The sequence below is a fragment of the Nuphar pumila genome, chromosome 1 (genome assembly GCF_984573655.1).
Source record: "Nuphar pumila chromosome 1, dmNupPumi1.hap1.1, whole genome shotgun sequence".
In the NCBI taxonomy this organism is placed as follows: Eukaryota; Viridiplantae; Streptophyta; class Magnoliopsida; order Nymphaeales; family Nymphaeaceae; genus Nuphar; species Nuphar pumila.
Window position 1 is genome coordinate 23,789,170 of NC_143249.1, and position 20,880 is coordinate 23,810,049.

General features: G+C 38.2%; 1 non-coding gene across 1 annotated transcript; it reads left to right on the forward strand.

Annotated features, from left to right (window-relative positions):
- Positions 1-621: 621 nt before the first annotated feature.
- TRNAP-AGG (transfer RNA proline (anticodon AGG)) lies at positions 622-693 on the forward strand. Its single transcript has one exon. It is a non-coding gene; the product is annotated as a tRNA-Pro (tRNA).
- The last annotated feature ends 20,187 nt before the right edge of the window (positions 694-20,880 follow it).

Consider the following 20,880-nt stretch of genomic DNA (forward strand, 5'->3'; position numbering starts at 1 on the left):
GGGTTTTAAAACCATGACTTCGGTTTTAAAGTGTAAAGGTACTCACTGTAGCTAATTATGTGGTACATAACATAATGCAGCCGAGGATCCAAAAAGACCCAAAAATGATCTCATTAAAATAAAACTATCCAGCAAGCGACTAATTGACTGAACAACAAAAAAACGCAGAAAATGAGGCATGGAAATACACATCAATGGACAATCATGGCATAGACCAAGAAGCACAAACCAACTTCAAGGATGTCACAAAAAGGAGTGAATATGCATAGACCAAGAAAAGGCATTCCCTCCCTGCCTCCTTATCCGGTGCACATCCTTTTACATTGCAATCTGACTCTTGGTCTGAACTAACAAGTAGAAACCAATCCCTCTCATTTTCCGGAATTTTATGACAATTCCATATGTGGGTAGAAATGAGATGATTGAAGAACAAATCATGGGTTGTGGAGTACAAACAATAAGAGAAAAAGGTAAAAGATGGAGGAGACACAATTCTTGTTTGGTCTTCTTGGTTCTTAGCTGAATCCGTCGTCTCTCCTGTCAGTGATAGGCATGGAGGCAGTATATGGGGGGTGGATGAATGTTATTCATAATCTAAAATAGAACCCATTTCAACAACAAGGGCATTTGGTCTAGTGGTATGATTCTCGCTTAGGGTGCGAGAGGTCCCGAGTTCAATTCTCGGAATGCCCCTTTCTTTTAATTTTTCTTCTTTTCCCCCCGAGTTTATGTTCTATTCTTTAACGATAAATATGAACTCATTAAAACGATATGATCTTTACTTGTTTATTTTTATTATTTACCGTTTAAGGTGCATACCAAGTTTGTTTTGGAGTCTGTGTCACAATTATTTATGTTTTAATCTTAGATTCAACCAATGTTATCATAACCAGTTCTTAGATAGAATCAATTGTTCTAAAAAAAAAAGTTTGAATCGGTTTGGATTGAATTGAATAATTTTTTAGTTGGTCTATTAAAAGAACAAAATAAATAAATAAAAAATCATAAAAATTCTAGACATTACACATGTAATCTATTTCAGCCCCAGCATCCAATAAAAAAAAGGTCATTTCGATTTGAATTGGCTGATTGAGTCTGATTTGATTGGAGAAAACATCGAATTCAACATTCCTTGAATAGTGTTCAAGTCTAGACAACATGTTAAGTTTGTTTCCCGAGTCCTAGCACATTAAAACTATACTTAATTTTTTTATCCAACAGACTTAAACGCCCTTTTTTCTTCTCTTTAAAATTTGCATTCATTATAATTAAATGCATAAATGTGAATTTAATTTATTTGCTTTTGGTATTGTAACACTTGAAACCACTCTAGAAGTGGGCCACGTAAAGGCAGGATGGTCGTGGGGCCCCACCCGAGGTTTTCCCTTCCTTCCACAAGGGTTCCTCGTCTTCAAAACAAAATAAAATACGTAAAACCACTCTATTTTCAATAGTGTTGATCTTGGTATTTCAGCCCTTGATAACTTTTTCATGTAGCAGTTCACTGCTAGGGATGGCAGTGGACTGGAAGCAGATCAGGTCATGCTGAACATGAACATTTTTGCTCATGCCGACATCGTGGCCATCCGATTTGCATTTTAAAAAGCTCAAAAGTCAACAAAACCATGTGTCATTCATCCAAAATGCAAACAGACGGCCACGATGTCGGCATGAGCAAAAACGCTCATGTTCAGCATGACCTGATCTGCTTCCCAGTGGACTGGGGTGGATGTAGGGGACAAGGTCGTCTCAAAATCCTGCCCTCCATCCTTGCTTTCATTCTCGCAAGGGTTTGGATTTTAACTATCATCCCTGCCTCCATCCCTATTTCATGTCATCCATCCTCGAGCGAGGCAGGACAGGGCCTCATTTTTCCTCGGTCCATTGCCATCCCTAAAGAAGGATTTGGGACAGGGTGGGGGCAAGGCAGGGATCGGAATGGGATGGGGCGGGGTGGGAGAAAGCGTAAGTCCATCCCCGCCTCCATCCCCGCACAAGTTTTAATTTTAACCTCCATCCCCATTTCATGTCCTTCATTCCCAGTCTAAATGGGGCGAGGTGGGGCGAGGCTCCATTTCTCCCCGGTCCACTGCCATCCCTATTCACAAATGATGTGCTGACGGCAGATTATGCAGACGGTAATGTTGCTCAGTGAATTTGAAAGAATCTCAGGCCTATTCATTGATGAAGGTGAATGTAATCTCTCTCGGCTCAATTCTCAACCTGGAGCTTATTACTTTGGTGGAGCACGTTTGGTTGTAGAAGTTCCTCTTTGCCCATGGACCGTCTGGGGTTTTACATAATCGATGGTAAGTCCCCTGTTAACCTTTGGGCCAAGGTTGAGGATCAAGTAGATGGGAAAATGCAAACATGGCAAGGAAAATGTATCCCTCTATGTTGTGACTTTTCACAGCCACAAAAAGTAGAAACAAACTTGAATCATCTATCCTGATACGTCTTATGGGAGGGGGGGCTAGTGGCATGGAGACGGCTGGTAAACTAACCGATCAGGGCATGTTTGAGCTCAACTTGTTTACTAGTGCATTGAGCTTATGGTTCAGCTCGTGTTTGTGTTTAGCTGAGTTGAGCTCAGCTCATCCTTGAATGAGATGAGCTGAACACTTGTTGAGCTTGAAGATTTATAAAATTACCAAATTATCATTCTTGAAGATGGTCTGTCAGACTTCGTTCTTCATGCTATGTCAGACATATTTATCTCTACATCCCGCATATGAGACCCTTACTAAGATTGTACCAAAAATTGAGCCATTTTTTTTTAAATAGAGCATACAACAAAAAAATCAAATATTTTTTCTTTTAAATATTTTTTCGACCCTGTTTTTTTTGCAAATATTTTATAGCGATAAGGAAGAACACACATTTTTACAAAAGTTTCACTCCATTCATGAATTCATCATTAATTACAAATTTTAGGGGGTGATGTAAAACTTGCAAAATTTTGATAATTATCAAAATAAATAAATGTTAAAATTTTTCAAAATAAATACTATAACGTGATATGGATTTGATCCAAATGGATCTTGAATCCAAACAGGATTAAAAGGATCCAGTATTTGGATTCGGATACGATGAATAGATTCGGATCCTGGATGGATCCAAAATCTAATTAGAATTCAATTGGATCTTAATAGATTCAAATATGGCCGAATCTCAATCAAGATCCAAAAATCTAGTTAGAAGGTTCAGACGATCTAAAATATAATTTTTATCCAACTCGTATTTGAGATTCACCAAAAACCAATTCGTATATAAAAGAATTAACAACAACCAATAATGCAACAAGCGGTGAAGTGATGTTATGGCAAGATGTATTGCCTAGTTATGAGGCAACCTAAATTCAAATCCTCTTGTAAACACAAAGAGAAAGAAATGGAAAAACGTGTTAATGTGTTTCTTTTTTTGGAAGGAGGATCCAGCCCACCCTCTCATACCCACAAATTTAAAACTGGGAGTTACTAAGAATAATGGTAAGGGGGGGTTTAAAAAAAAAACAAATGAAAATTAAGAAGAGTTTTTTTTTTCAAAATCGGGTAGAGGAGCAAGTCGTTCCCTATTCATTCTACGTTTCCTCTTCTCTCTCTCTCTCTCTCTCTCTCTCTCTCTCTCTCTCTCTCTCTCTCAAGAACCACCATTAGACCTCTCACGAAGAGAAGCTCTAGCCGAAAATGAAGACAAGTGACACCGTTCTCTCGGAGCACGGTTCTTCATAACCGAAGTAAGGGCATTTTATCTTTATATGTATGACTAGTGACATGGAGTACACATATCCATCTTATTGTTCGAAAGTATATTAGATTGTTTCTCAGTCATAATATTTAACCACGACGGATCAAACATCCAACCCACCCTCTCATACCCACAAATTTAAAACTGGGAGTTACAAAGAATAATGGTAAGGGGGGGTTTAAAAAAAAAACAAATGAAAATTAAGAAGAGTTTTTTTTTTCAAAATCGGGTAGAGGAGCAAGTCGTTCCCTCTTCATTCTACGTTTCCTCTCTCTCTCTCTCTTATCCCTCTCAAGAACCACCATTAGACCTCTCACGAATAGAAGCTCTAGCCGAAAATGAAGACAAGTGACACCGTTCTCTCGGAGCACGGTTCTTCATAACCGAAGTAAGGGCATTTTATCTTTATGTGTATGACTAGTGACATCGAGTGCACATATCCATCTTATTGTTCGAAAGTATATTAGATTGTTTCTTAGTCATAATATTTAACCACGATGGATCGAACATCCAACCGATCCCTGCTATATCGTGTATATAATACATGTTTCTCACCATTATGTAGTATACTTTGAGCCTGTACAAATAGGAAATGAATTGCAAATGCTGATCATATGGGATTGTCCCATTGCCATGAACGTCATTCCAAACCTATACAAAAAAAATGCACTTACATTCATTTTTAGGTCCACATACAGAATATCAGGTTATCACATTATTTAGTGGAAGGTATGCATTTCATATTGTGGTAGGGTTATCGTATGACTTTTAAATCTGCACAATAAAAAAAATAGAGTTAGTTTGCATTCTTTTTCGGAGTCTTATATACATATATATATATATATATATATATATATATATATATATATATATATATATATATATATATATATATATATATATATATATATATATATATATATATATGCGTGCAAGTGGGTGTGAGTAAGCAAGAGTTTGCACGACCCTAGTCCTGGCCTCGCTAGTCAGACTATGCCAAATTGGTCGGTATGATTGGATCAGTCACACTCTGGTCCATTACCCGGTTGGTTGCAGTTGCTGACTACACAACAGGTCACTGAACACCTTGCTGGGCTGGTCACCCGGGGGTCTGCACACCTCCAAGTGGTTGTTGCTCTTTTGTTGCACAACTGTCACAACTGCTAGTACATGTCACCTTGTGTTGGGACGTTGCAAGTCCAAATCACCATGTTTACCTATAAAAGGGGTAAGTGTCTGTCTAAGTTATTAGGTCATGGAGCCCTATGAAAACCACTGATCTAAATGGTATGCATAGTTTGGTATAGACCAAGAAAAAAAATGTTGGTTAGCGGATTATGCTAAGTCCTAATTTACGCATATGGGGTGGTATACATAGAAGTGTTCAATAGGTTTTGGCAGGCTTGAATGTTGAAGGCATGACCAACTACGCTGCCACATGGGCAGATCAGCTATGGGTATGAGGCTGCCATCGAGTTCATGACCCTAACCTGTCAGCGCATGCCAAGTGGCTAGGGATACAAATATGTGATTGACAACCACACTGCCCCGTAGGCAAACTTTTCTAGTTTATTCAAGCATAATATTGAAACCACTATAGTCACACAACAACATATATGGTCTGCGTTGAACATGAAGGTGCCATGGATTATTGAATTGTCGATGACACATCACGACCCGACTATAGTCTCAAGAGCGTACTTATATATATATATATATATATATATATATATATATATATATATATATATATATATATATATTAAAACCTTTATAGAGACAAAGGGTTGGCATGATTTTTAAATGTTAAATGCTCAAATTTTCAAAACCTTAAATTTTATATGTACTCTCATTTTATTCGGCAATCTAAAGGAAAATGAAAAAATTAGGTTATTTTGACTATTGTTGTGTACACAGACACACTTTTGCAAAAGTTACATTTTTACACTGTTTGTTCCTGGAATAAATGTTTATCTCATTCTTGAGTTGTGAAATGCCAATTATACTTGTTATTTTTTCTACAAATGAAATGTGTGTTACATTTGAGATTTACTATTATGCACATACTCAGAGTAGGTATGAAACACACTGATGCACACATATATTGATTATGGCAAAAGCTCACTTTAGTGCACATGTTTAAAGAGCATGATGATTTTATTATATGCTTATGAAAAGAAAGTCGTGTGTCAATGATTGTGGCAAATGAATGAGATATCAATGACGTATTCATGTTGCACATGGTATTGTATGTGATTGATATATGATTGTTGCGATCAACGTTCAATGCATGAACCACACATTGTTAAATGCATATGTTGTGATAATTGCATCATCAAGAAAGATTATAGGTGCATGATAGCATAAAATTGAAACAGAGCATGCAAAACCCTTGTGGCACCGTATGGGCACTTATGATATTAAGGAACTCATGTATAAATTGAATGGTGATTACGTGTGAATGTTACAACATGTCTTGTGCCGATTGATATATGCTTGTTATGCAAAAATTTGCCTAATAAAGGGCATTTTTCATGTCATGATCATGGGAAAGCTCAAAACCGAGCTTGTAGTCTTGCGGGACCATTGTAGTGCTTATGAAAAGTTGTACTTGAGACATGTTATATGAGTGCATGTTAAGTGGAAACGTACACCCAAGCTCATAAATGAAACTTTAAAATACGATAAGTAAAAGTATTCGGCTCAGAGTTGAGCTAAAATTCAGAGAAATTATTGTTGGTGCCTATGAGGCATTGGTTTGGGATTTTGGAAATCCCCTGTGGTGCAATGAATTCCACAAAAAAACAAATAAGAGTGAAAAATATGCATACATAACCAAAATGTGAGATTCTGGGTATACATGAAAGATGATATATGTTACCAGTTTCTTGAGATACTGGGTATACCTGAAAAATGATATATGTTATTGGTTTCTGAGGACTCTGGGTACACCTAAAAGATGGTGTATGTTATCAGACCCAAGGTCTACCTTAGAGATGATAGATGGTATAAGCTCCGTGGGATATTTTTCTTTTTGTGAGAGCTAGGTGTCTTACCCGGTCCCCAATCCTCGGAGTTAGGGAACCAAGACTACCAATGTGTCATAGGTGGTAGATCAAAGTCTTTTGCAAAAGTTACATAGTGCATCATAATTCTAGTTCTAGCCATTAGAGAGTACTCTTTCGGTCGCGAACCGTCCTCTTCGAACCTCCGTACGGCTAGTTATATGGGTATTAATTGAAAAAGTATAACAAACCCTCGTATGGTCTCGGTCTGCGACGATGTCGAACACCTGTGCATACCCACAAGGTAATTAACAAGAGAAACATGAAGTCAGTACACTTTTGAGAGTTTTTAAGTATACACACAAGGCTTGATGTTGCATTGGTTACAATATGATTATGACTCATTCATTGACATCTTTCCTTTATGTAATAAATCATGAAATGCTTGTATTTAGTGAACGATACATTCATGACTTGTTTAAATGTTTGTCATTTCTTATATCAATGTGTTGTACATATACTTGTACACATGACACTAAGCACATTCATATAGATATTATGCTTCGTACTCATACGGGGTAGTCTGACCCCTTCTGAATTAATATTTTTAGGAAATAGATGAAGATGGACAATTGCGGTCGTCGCTGCGGACAATGCCATGAGACCATACCTTCTGTGGATGTCTTGATGAACTCTGACTTTAAGAAATTCATTAAGTTTGTAATTTATGACCTGTAAAATTCTAAGGCAAGATTTTAATCCGCCTAATGTTATTAAGTTTGTGCTGTCACCTGTAACCCGCCCAAATTAATTGACTGAGGAATTAATAAAATATTCCTGCTTTGGTTTAAAAAAAAATCCTTCAAAATGTTCGGGTTAAAATATTTGGTGCGTTATAGGTGAACTAACACTAAGTCTCACAAAATTATATTCAATTACATTTATGATAAAATTCTAAAATACAGAGCACTTTTAAGAAGAAAAGGGTCTATGATCCAACTCCAAAGATACTCCAGTTATGCGCATCTGTCACCGCCAAGACCGCCTACTCATGGTTTCCTGAAAAAAAAGAAAATGAGCAAGGTTGACACAAACGATAAGCCTCAGTAAGTAACACGATCACCCACTACGCAATAGCGATCACCAAGTCAAACTGGACTCCAATTAAGTCCATGGCTAACAACGAGTCTCAAATCCTGACTCAACATGATTTAACTTGACAAGACCTCTAACACTAGTGGTCAAACAAACAATTGAACATAACCTAAATGCATGCATGCAAAATTTTCTTTTCTTTTATTTATGTTCATTTGTTGATCTCTATCAATGCATATTACAATTTTTCTTAGTTCTCGCTTTCATTATTATTTTCACGAGGGCACCACTGCCTCAGGTCGCTATATCCTTGTTGGTCGATGTGGAGGTATGCATTCATAAGTGATTTAATATTTAATTTTAAGATCCACAAGAACACAGGTCGCCAATACCAAGGTATAGAAATCCTTCGTCAAAGAGTCTCTTGCTTTGAAAAACACTACAAGAAAAATGCTAATTAACGACGAAAATTTACGATGAATTTTTTCCATCGTAAATTTGCGATGAATTAGCGAGAGAAAACTATCCATCGCTAACATTTGAAATATTTGCGAAATTAGCCACGAAAAAAATTTCATCACGAATCCGTCACAACTTAGCGATGGATAAGTGACAAAAATTTTTCATGATGAATCCGTTGCTAATTAGCGACAGAATTTTTCCTTCACTAATTTTCGATTTATTGCCCATCACCCCCTTCGTACTTTTTCCCCTTTCACTGTACGCAGTCGCCCCCCCGAGCATTCTCTTCTTCTCCTTTCTCTTCCTCATCCGCGGAACGGTCGGAGCCACGTCGTCGCCGACCCCCGTCGGCCGTCTCTTGTCTTCCCCTCCTTCCTCTCTCCTTTCTCTTCCCTTCTTCTTTTCCCATCTTCCTTTCTTTCTCCTATGTTTCCCCTTTTGTCCGAGCACCCACGGGTGCATAGTCGCCACGCCATTCTGGCGACCCCCTCTCTTTTTGAAACCCTCCACTGACATTCTGCACTTCGCTTCTAAGGTGTACACATGGATTCATGTAGACTGCTTCACCAGGTGCAAACCACATTGTGCAAATCTCTCTCTCTCTCAGTTTGGAAATCTGCATCTATGCACGACAAAGTTTCCATGTTAGGAAACAATCGCCATTCATTCTGCTATATGTCGGTCTGAGAGAGGAGGAGAAGGAATAAAACATAGGGAGGAAGAGGCAGTGGAATGAGGAAAGCAGATGGGTAGAGGTGAATTGGGAAGGACAACCCCTCTGAATAGAGACATCGAACAGGTCCCTGTACGTTAAATAGTCCACTCTTCTTGTTCTTTGTACATCTTACTTTTTCTGTGTTGCAAGTGAGAGGCTTGGATGGAATGAGATACTTCATTGCTCGATTGACGGACTTGTTTTTTTTTTTTTTTCTGTTCGTTGGTACTTGAGAAAATGGATATTTTTCATTAATTTTTGAGATTTTGGGATGAAAATATCCAAGTGGGCAAGTTAGGCTTTTGTGTATAAAGCAGGGTGAATGTCACATGTCTGGACTCTGGGCAAATTGAAGCAGAAGACTGAGGGATTCAGGCTTTAAAAAGGAGATGTTTTCAGGTTTAGATGAGCTTTTTGATCAAAATTTTTCCTTTTTCTTATTGGTATGGATGTGAAAGAAGATGCTTCAGTTTTGCCTATGACCTGGAGACAAAGCATGACCATTAGTTAAGAAACTAGTGGTAGTTAGGCTGTTGGAGTTTCTACAAAAGACCTTCCACTACTATTTGTCAGAAGTGCATCTCTTGAGGGCATGGGCCTTATTTGATGGTTTTCAATCACCACTTATTAAGTTTTGCTGTAATACCTTTTACTTTATTCGAAAAAAAACGTGGAAAGATTTTCTGCTCAACTGATGTTATGAAATGGGTGGAAGCACCTTCAAGAGATGTTACTGAAAGTGAATTTTGCTTCAAATGAAAAATTCCATGGTTCCCATTTTGTTCAAATTTGTGTTGGATTTTTTATGGTTACCAATAAGAGTAAGAACTTGCACCTCGTGTATGATCAGAGAAAGAAGTTTGATTCTCAATAATACTTCACTGATAATAAATTAGTACAGCAAAAAACAAACAAAACTATATGACTAGTAGTCCATTACAAAAATATATACATATATTCATGCACAGTGTTAGTTGCCTCAGCCTAGTGCATATTTGGTTTGCATCTAAACCATGGTAATCAAGGTTGTTAGTTTTAATGGTTTCATTCTGCATATGCTATAGTTGTTAGTGCAATTGATGCAAGCTACATGAAGATCATTCTTCCTGTTGCCGTTTATCTTTCCTATTTCTGAATTTAAATGTATTGATTTGAGACCTGAACTAATAAAGAGTTCTGTTTGGTGCATGCTATCATTGCCTTGAAGAAAGGTGCACATCTTCTGAAGTATGGGAGAAGAGGGAAGCCTAAATTATGTCATTTCAGGCTATCCGTGGTAGGCTTCATCTTAACATTCCTTTATCTTGGCTTATTGATGATGTAATACACATATTTATGCACACATTAGTAGATACTTTGCTGCATCTGATCAAGTTGAGCATTTGTTGCATATTTCATGGAAACTAAAGAAAGATCATGTTAAAATGTACTTTGAGTGTCCACTGACTTCAGCTTAAGTCTCTAGTATACCTATTTTGACTTTGACATAGAATTAAACGGGCTTTATCCAAGTTTGACTGCTACTGAGTGCCCAAAAACTTCGTGCTGCTTGTTGAATCAGACTATTTTTAGGTTATTTGTTTTATTATAAATTTTAAATCTTCATTCAATATTAAAGTTGGTGTTGAGGGATCCGGTAACTCACACGCAATCTAAATGTTGGCTCCTATGTTTATATTTTATACAGCAAGAAGAATCTCATGATTGAACTTGATTGCTGAGTGTTTATACATTAAATGTTGAGTGTCTAATGAATCGTGAACTTGATTGATCAAACCCAACCTCAAGGTTACTAGCTGATCCTATGTATAGAAAAGCAGTGCTAGAATGAAATGAGTTTGCAAAGACTAGTGTGCTGCCCAGTAGCAAGAATGAAACAGGGGTACAGGGCATACTGTATTGCAATTTCAGTGAAGGATGATGCTTCCAATGAAGGCTATCAAGACTCAGTATATGCATTTGCAGGTAAAAATCTCTGCTCAATATCAGTCAGTTCAAAAGCCACCCTTAATACTAATACAACTAAAGCCCCAAAATTTGAACCTGAATTGGATAGACAATGGCCACAGGGTACCAACAAGGCTGAAAGTTGCATGCTCTACAGTTGAAGATGATCTTTGCAAAAGTAGCTTGAGTACAATTCTTCCCAGTGAAAAGCCTTCAGCAAACAATCAATCGTATAATACCATAGCAGCTATTCATGATGTGATAAACCCAGAAAATGCGAAGAACTCAATGCTACAGGAAAAATCATTGCCTCAAGAGAATCAACATTTTATATTATCTCGTCAGGATGATGGCATCGATGAGGTCAAAGAAGCAAGCAAGCACGATGAAGAATAGTAATCCTCTGGTTTTCTCTCAATTTCTACCCCGTGACTTGCTTACTGTATTAGGCTATTAGCTAATTCTTTTTCTCTTTTTTTCTCCCTTTAATTTCAATATTGTTTTTTATTGCCCAGGCATTACAATATGAATCGTATTAGCAATTTTTGCTATGGATTCCTTGTGGCAGCTGGCAATGAAGTTTCTGGAGAGGGAAGAACTGGCAAATTACAATTTTCAGAATGAGTTCACGAAACCTTTTGTCATTGTTATACGAAAAAGCAATGCAGTTGAGATCAAAGAATTGATAATCAGATGTGTCTCACAAATGGTACTGGTCTTGTAGAGAGGTTTTGTTTCTCTCTCCCTCTCTCTTCTTTCATTGTTGATTTTTCAAGTGTTATGAAAGATCTCATTTGCCAGGCTCTTAACAAATATATTGTATACAATGATGAACCATCTTTACTGATTATGATATCTATGAACCTTGTCTACATTTGATTACCCATTTTATTACATTTTAGTATGCATTTTCTCTTTTAATGTTGTAGCTTGGATCTTTTCTCAGATTTGAGATAAATAGAGGTCTCATACTTGTTGCAACTTAGGATCTGAGCTGAGCTGGAATCCCTCGTGAGGACCTACTCATTTTAACATAAGTCCAACTGATGAGTTGTGAAGCCTGATTCAGAGTTTTTGCCCTTGCAGTAAGGGGGGTCCGGGGGCTCTCCCCCAGCGCAGGTCCCGACTTTGACCCTCATTTGACTAAAAAATTCAAGGCATGTACCCCTCGGCTTGAGGCGCGCCTCACCTCGAGGCATGCGCCTCAAGGCGTATGAGGCGCATGCCTCGGGGTTCTTTTTTTTTTTTAAATTTCGCGACAGATTAGCGATGGATAATATCCGTCGCTAATATTCAATGATGAATTTTTGATGTTTTGCGATAGATTATATTCTGTCGCTAATGCCGTCGCTATTGTAGCGACGAAATATAATCCACCCCGTCTCCTAAGACATCATGGTCAGAGACTGGTTCACCTTAGTGACCAAAGCGGGGCCCACAAAAGTCACACACCACTGCCAACTGAGGAGTCTGTCGGCAATTAAGCAGAATCCCACGGGGTTTGGTGCAAGCTCGCTCTCAAGGCGAGTGAAGAGTCACTCAAGGTGACAAGTTACCGTTGGGGCCCCCCATCGACTACATGGTGGGGCCCCTTTTGTGTGAACAAAAAAAAAAAAACAAAAAAAAAATGATTTACAAAAAATAAAGAGGAAAATAAAATAAGAAAAACAAGTACCCCTATCGGGTACTTGTGAAATGACAAAAATACCCCTATCGGGTATTATATATATATATAAATATATATATATATATATATATATATATAAATATATATATATATATATATGTATATATGAATTACATGTATTTTAACACCCTCCCTCAAGCTTTACGGGGATATAACCGAAAGCTTGTTAAGAAGAAACAAAAACCGAGGAGCCGCAAGAGCCTTAGTGAAGAAGTCCGCCAACTGATACTCTGATGTGATGTAAGGTAGTGCTATAGTTCCTCTTAGGTATTCATCCTGAACGTAATGGCAGTCCATCTCAATATGCTTAGTACGCTCATGAAAGGTGTGATTGCTTGCAATATAGATTGCGCTTTTGTTGTCGCAACACATCTTCGAAGGAGTAGAGATGACAATGCCCATATCATTGAGGAGGCTTCTTAGCCACACAAGTTCCATGGTTGTAGTGGCCATAGCACGTTATTCTGCTTCTGTCGAGGACAAGGATACTTTGTGTTGCTTCTTGCATCTCCACGAAATCATAGAGTCACCTAAGAAAACACAAAATCCGGTAGTTGAGACCCGGTCATTGGGATTTCCTCCCCAATCTGCATCAGTATAAGCAATTAAATCAAGTGACGAGGCAAAAGAAAGAAAAACTCCCTTAGTTATGGTATTTTTGATATATCTGACAATCCTTAAGACTGCACTCATGTGCACGGTTGTAGGTGCATGTTGAAACTGACTGACAGAGTGGACAGCATGAGCAATGTCTGGCCGTGTGATGGATAAGTAGGTTAGAGACCCAACAAGTTGCCGGTAAGGAGTAGGATCCTCGAGAGGTGCTCCATCTTCCAACCTTAATTTTGCATTGATGACTTCTGGGGTTTCTGTCTTCTTATAATCAGAGATACCAGATTTGGAACAGATGTCAGCAGCAAGTTTCATCTGAGAGAGAATGTACCCTCGAGGAGAGTACGCCACTTCAATTCCTAAAAAATATCTTAAGAAACCAAGGTCAGACATATCAAAATTCTCTTTCAAAACCTTTTTAATATCATTAATGCCTTGCTCATCACTTCCTGTGATGATCATATCATCAACATAAAGTAGTAAAATAACTACTGAAGACCCTGCACTTTTCACAAACAAAGCAGTGTCAGTATAACATGAACGAAAATCCAAACTTGTCATTACATTGCTAAATTTATCATGCCAAGCCTTTGGGGCTTGTTTTAAACCATATAATGCCTTTTTAAGTTTGAGAATCTTATTTTTACCAATACATACTCCAGGTGGGGGATCCATGTAAACTTCTTCATTTAATTCGCCATTTAGAAATGCATTCTTAACATCGAGTTGATAGATGGGCCATTTTTTCACTGACGCAATAGCAATAAGAGTCCTAACACTAGTCATTCTAGCAACAGGTGCGAAGGTTTCTTCATAATCTATTCCATATTCCTGAGCATATCCTTTAGCTACTAACCGTGCTTTATAACGTTCTAATGAACCATCACTCTTGGTTTTAATTTTGAAGACCCATCTACATCCTATTGATTTCTTTCCAGTGGGTAACGAAGTTATTTCCCAAGTTTTTGCTTTTTCAAGGGCACTAAGCTCTAAGTTCATGGCTTCAACCCATTGGGGAATATCTTTGGCCTCATTATAGTGTGAGGGTTCATGAAATGAATGCAACGCAATTAGACATGCTCTATATTTTGGAGTTAGAGACTCATAGGAAACAAACCTATTAGGAGGATTGGAGATCCGACTGGATCTCCTTAACGAGGTTTCTTCTATGTTGGATCCTTGAGAGTATTTTTCTAAGGCACTCATCTGAGATTGTTGACCACGCCTAACATATGTTTGGATTGGTCTATTATTCTCATCTATAACATTATCAAGAGGAATTTCCTCTAGGTCATTCAAAGATACATTAGAGATTTCCTCGTCTTGAGGAGTCTCATCTTCTTGAGATAGAAGATCAAATAAAAAAGTATATTCACTTTCGTCAATATCTTTAGTTTTCACAAAACCATTTTCATTTTCCAAAAATGTTACATTTTTGGATACATAGAGTTTGTTATTTTTCAAGTCAAAACATCTAAAACCCTTTTGATTTTCTCTATAACCCAAGAACACGCATTCAATAGCTTTAGGAGATAATTTGTCCCGTTTATGAGTAAGGACAAAACATTTACATCCAAAGACTCTTAATCTATTGAAGTCGGGTGTTCTTTCAAATAATTTTTCGTATGGAGATGTATTTTGTAAGGTAGAAGATATCATTCTATTTATTAAGTAAGTTGAGGTTAAGGCCGCTTCGGCCCAAAAATTCTTTGGAATTTCTTTGAAAATAAGGAGTGTCCTAGTGGTTTCTATGATGTGTCTATGCTTTCTTTCGGCCAAGCCGTTTTGTTGGGGAGTCCTAGGACACGATCTTTGATGACAAATTTCATTTACTTCTAAGTAGTTTTGAAATTCATTTGATAAATATTCCCCACCCGAATCGGATTTAAGAGTAGAGATATTACTTGAAAACTGATTTTTAACTATCATATGATTTTTTTTGAAAAAGTCAAAGACTTCGGATTTTAAATTAAGAAAGTAGATCCATACATACCTAGTGTAGTCATCGATGAAAGTGACGTAATAGGAGTACCCTCCTTTAGACATGACGGGAGAAGGACCCCAAACATCCGAATGGACTAACTCAAAAGGTCGTTTGGACACAAAAGTTCGGTTTGTAAAAGGAGTAGATTTCATTTTGCCAAAAATACAATTCTTGCAAACAAAATGTTTCTCATTACAAAATTTCTTTCCAAATGGAAAGGAGTACATTTTTGAGAAACTTGGATGTCCAAGTCTTTGATGCCAAATATCAATATTTTTATCTTGGACATGGTTACAAAAAGAGTTAGTGGGGAGTTTCAAGTTGCTCATGTAATAGAGATCTCCCCTCCTATGGCCTTGCCCAATCAGCTTCCCGGACCAGAGATCCTGTATAGAGCAATCCTTAGTTGAGAAGGAGATTTTAAATCCATGATCACATATTTGAGCAACAGAGAGGAGATTTAAATTAAGTTGAGGTACAACTCTCACGTTTGGCACAAAGAAATCTTTTGAAAAGTTTAAGGTTCCAAAACTTTTTACTTGTAAAGATGTACCATCGGCAGTTAAAACATAGGAGTTTTTATAATTATTACATAAATCGGAAAGCTCATTTTCAAGAGGGGTCATATGAAAGGAAGCTCCAGAGTCAAGGATCCAAGACGACATACCTGGAGGAGAGGAAGAAGCTACGGCGGCACCCGAAGTTGATGGAATCTTGAGTAGAGTTTGTAGTGCTTCCGATAGTTGAGCAAGAGAAAAAGAGTCCTTTCCTTTGATTGCTTCCTCTTTCTTTTGAGTAGTTTCTTCAACGGAAGCAACCTTATATTTTGGTGCTTCATTCAACTTAGGACAATTAGGTCTTATATGACCCGGTTCTTGACAATGGTGGCAAATGGCTTTTCTATAATTGCCATTATAGTTATTTTGTCTTCCAAAATGTGGAGGTTTGTAAGTTTTCATGTGGTTGCCGGGTTTTGATACGGCCAAGACATCATCTCCTCCTTTAATCATGCCAAGACGGGTTTCTTCTTGACATATTTCGGCTATGGCATCTTCCAAGGGAAGAGGTTTTGATCTATGTAAGAGGGAGGATCTAACTTGCTCATATTCGGGCCTAAGCCCATGTAAAAATTTGAAAAAGTGTTCTTTTTCCATTTGTTCTCTCCTTAATTCCACATCTATACTAGAAACCCATTTTGGTTCTAGTAAAGATAGCTCATCCCATAGAGGGCCAAGAGTGCTAAAGTAATCCCTAACACTCATTTCTCCTTGCTTGATAGTCCGGATTTTTTCTTGAAGAAAGAATTGACGAGCAAGGTCTTTTTGGGTAAACATACCTTTTATGAAGAACCATGCTTCATTTGCCATCCGAAATTTGGCAATGTTGGCGCAAATCTTGAGCTCCACATTGTTCATGAACCAAGCAAGAATCTTGGCATGCTTACTTTCCCAATCTTCTATTTTAGATCGGTGATCTTCAATGACCTTCATGCGGGCATCTCCTTCAAGAGCTTTCTCTTGATCACCTTCCATCTTAGTTAGTTGAAGTTGCGGTTTCGGAATAGTGCCCATAACGTATCCCCAAAGCTTTTTCCCTTTGAGGTTGTTTTCCATGGCGGCGGCCCACATCATGTAGTTGGATCCATTGAGCTTGAAGGAGAGATCAATCTTTTGTTCTCCTTCCATGATAATCACTTACAAGAGGATAAAAAGAAGAGAGATATAACAAGAAAAAAATATAGCTACACAACTAGCTATATTAAGAAGAAGACCATACACAAGGCTCTTATACCATGTAATGAAATATGCGGAAAAGCAAAGAGTGCACTAAGCACTTACAACATCCACGAATGAACAAACAACAAGGGCTAATACCCAAACCCACAAGAGACAACACAACATAAAAATATAAATGTCTCTTATTCAAAGAGAGAGAGCTCTCAAGAGTGAGAAATACAAGAGGGGGTCACCCCTATTTATACACAAGAGAAGGAGAGGGGGAGGGCCAAGAGGCCTCAAAAGGAGAGCCACCTAGGGGGCTCCCCATGTAGTCGTTGGGAGCCCCCAACGGTCACAAATGTGACCGTTGGGGGCCCCATCTACTACATGGTGGGGCCCCTTTTGTGTGAACAAAAAAAAAACAAAAATAAAAAAATGATTTACAAAAAATAAAGAGGAAAATAAAATAAGAAAAACAAGTACCCCTATCGGGTACTTGTGAAATGACAAAAATACCTCTATCGGGTATTATATATATATATAAATATATATATGTATATATGAATTACATGTATTTTAACACCTAATACCGTCCACTACCGCATAGAAGGGGTCAACACCTATACTAATTCACAAAGTCTGACAAGTACAATCCCCAGATGTTGCTTGACACACCTTCTAGCGTGCCTCTTTGGTGGTTCTCCTCCTTAAAATTGTTTAAAACAAACACACAATGAATAAAAGACAAGAAAAATTTAGAAAATTATGAACATAAGAGAAAATGGTGATGAAAGAACCGACTTACTCGGGTCGACTAGGCTTCACCCTTAGGCTAGGTGTCTCCAAAAATCTCTACCAACCAAACTCTTTAGCTGGCTGACCTCCTCAATTGCACCAACTATGGCTGAAAATGTGAGTGGTACCACCCAAAGATCCAAAAATTCTAACACCACAAACAATAGGTTGATGCTAAATAGAAGAGAGAGAGATGAGTGATGAGAGAGAGATGAGAGTAGAGGGAATAAGAAAGAGAGTAAGGGAGGGCTGGACATCCCCCTCCTCTCTATGGCAAAAGCACCCCCTCGGCTCCTTTTCTCTCTATCATTAATTTTTTATTTTTTATTTTTTTAACTGTTTTTTAATCCAATAAATGGATTGGCAAAAATGGGTGGCACAACCCCTACTCACAAATGGTAGTAGCAGTTTGCTCCTGCCAATGTATGCAGACCAAGCTCTGCATATATTTGCCCTAGAAAAGGTGAAATTTCTATTTTTTTTTTAAATCTTTTTTTTTTTTTAATTTTTGAATGGCTATAGGGGGTGGCAAAGGGGGTTCATAATACTCAAGTGGGCTCATGATGATCTCTCTTCACCAGCTAAGGGCTCACAATGCATGCAGACCCAACTCTAAATGTATTGGCCGAAAAAGAACTGGTTTTGAATGCCTCTTCTCACTTTCAAAACATTTTTTTTACTTTTCAAAACACCCCAATCTATAAAATAATTTAAAAAACCCTACCATGGTCAAGGCCTAGTCAAAGTGTATGAGACCAATATGGCTCTCACACCGTTGACCTAGCTGGTCAACCAAGGATGGGACAACTATGTCCCTCAGGCTCAAGAATACCCCTAAAAAGCTCTGGAATTACTCAAATTACTGCCAGAACTTGCCGAGGGTGTTTCGAAGTCAATTCAAATTCGATTTTGACGAAATGAAAGTCAAAATTCATTAAAATTTCATTGCAAATCCATTCTCAGCCTCAAAAATAGGGTTTGCCGAACCTAAATGTCTGAATTTATTTAAAAAAAAAATCTCAAAAATTAAGGTTTTTACAAGTTTCGTGTAAGAGGTTGAGAGTTCATATTCTATCCCCACCCTCCCATTCCCTCATATTTTTTTTTCTTTTTAATAACCTGGATTCACTGAACCTAAATGAGTTTAGTCCTTGTTTTCTTTTTGTAATTATTAGACTGGATCCAAATCTAGTTTGGTCTGGTTTGGATCCAAACTGGACCTCATACATAGATCAAGTTTACCTCTCACACACAAGTTTATCAAATTAGATTTGGATGCAGTTTGGTACAAACTGAACCATACCTAGTTCAGTCTGAGTTAGGTCTAAACTAGATCCAAACTCGATCCAGTCTAGGTTTTGTCCAAACTAGATCCAAACCCGATTAAGTATGGGTTTGGTCTAAACTGGATGCAAACCCAGACCCGCTTTGTGATAGAAAACTGACACAACCATTGTCTCGATTTTCTTATATATTTGTATTAAATATATATAATATTTTATTATTTTCTCTAACCTGACTCAGTCTGGGTCATACCCAAACCGAGTCAGTCTCAGTACAGACCAACTAGACTCGGTCTCGGCAGCACCTAGTTAGAGTGGTCTGGCCGACTCGGTCTCGTTCAGACCCACACCCAGTTGGTTCAGTGATTTTTAAAAGGGGCGAGACAGAGGGCACCCCCCCCTTGTCAAACTCTCTCTCTCCTGACTTAGAGGCACTGACAACATTGAGATTGTCAACGACTAAGGTAGGGGCGCTCCTCCTACCTCACTCCTCTTCCTTACGGTGTAATACTCGATAATTTTTTGGGCATTTTGTTTAAATCATAAATATCTAATGAAATGAATAACCTATTTTATAATTTTAGATTGCATGGTTGAGACCACATCAAAAATTTGAAAAGAACACAAGTAATTTTGTAAAAAATGGAGCTTGTATACTCGCAAAACTTGTCCAACAACTCTGAAGGTAAAATCATAATTTGTAAGATCTATCTTATAAGTTTCGAATACATTGTTGCATTTGTATCAAAATTCTAAGAAATTGATTTTGATTTCGTCAAAAACGGAGCTCGCATGTGAAACTCACCTTGCAAGTTTGAGGGTAAAATGGTTATTTTGTAAGTATCATAGGGATATCTATGACCAAAGGGTCATATCCATCCATTCAATGAGCCCAATCAGCCCTCATTTAGTTTGCATACATAAAATGAAAGAATATATATATATATATATATATATATATATATAACATTATTGAGCTTAATTACATTAACTAAGTAAACTTAGTTAATGTAACTAATTGGTAACCAGGCCAGTTCAACCAACTAAACTGGTTGCCCCTTGGACTTTGGGTTGGATCACAATGGATCTAGCCCAAGGCTTATTTAAACAAGACCACGGGGCATAAGTGGTTTCACTCCTACTGTTTTATGAATATTTGCAAGTGTTGAATCAGATTCAAGACTAGCAAGAGGGAAGCCTTATACGTGGTGACCTTGGTGTTGCCAGTTGGCAACACTAAGGCCCTCTCCATACCCTATTTAAAGGACTCCCCCCCCCCCCCCCCCCCCCCCTCCTTATTATTGCATCATTCGAACCACCCCACTTCTCACCTCACTCCCTCTCCCAGTTTCACTCCGCTCCCCTTCTTCACTCTTTCTTTTTTTCTTTTTCACGGCGGTGTTCCTGTTGTAGCCACCTGCTTACTTCCTTCAAGCTCACCCAGCTCAACCTGAGCTCTGCTCATCTCATACCAAGCTCAGCACTCCTGCTCCAGCCTGCTTGATCCCGACCTATGCACCCTTTGCTCCTGATCAGACCAGCCTCCCAGCTGAATCTGGTTCTGTAACCCAGCAGAACCTAGGGCTACCACCATTCCGATGCAGACAACCTTCACCCTCATCACTACACCCAATGATCTAATCCAATGCCTTGCACCCACCTGATCACACCCGACCTGCACCCACTTTCGGCTCTTTTGCGCAGGCACCACCCAATGCCCACTCAGCACCACCCAATACATAGAACAATGTGCATTTCTGCTTAGTTCATGAATAAAGCTCTAGGTTCAGAGAACCATACTAGCAATAGAATAGTCTGCACCAAATAAAA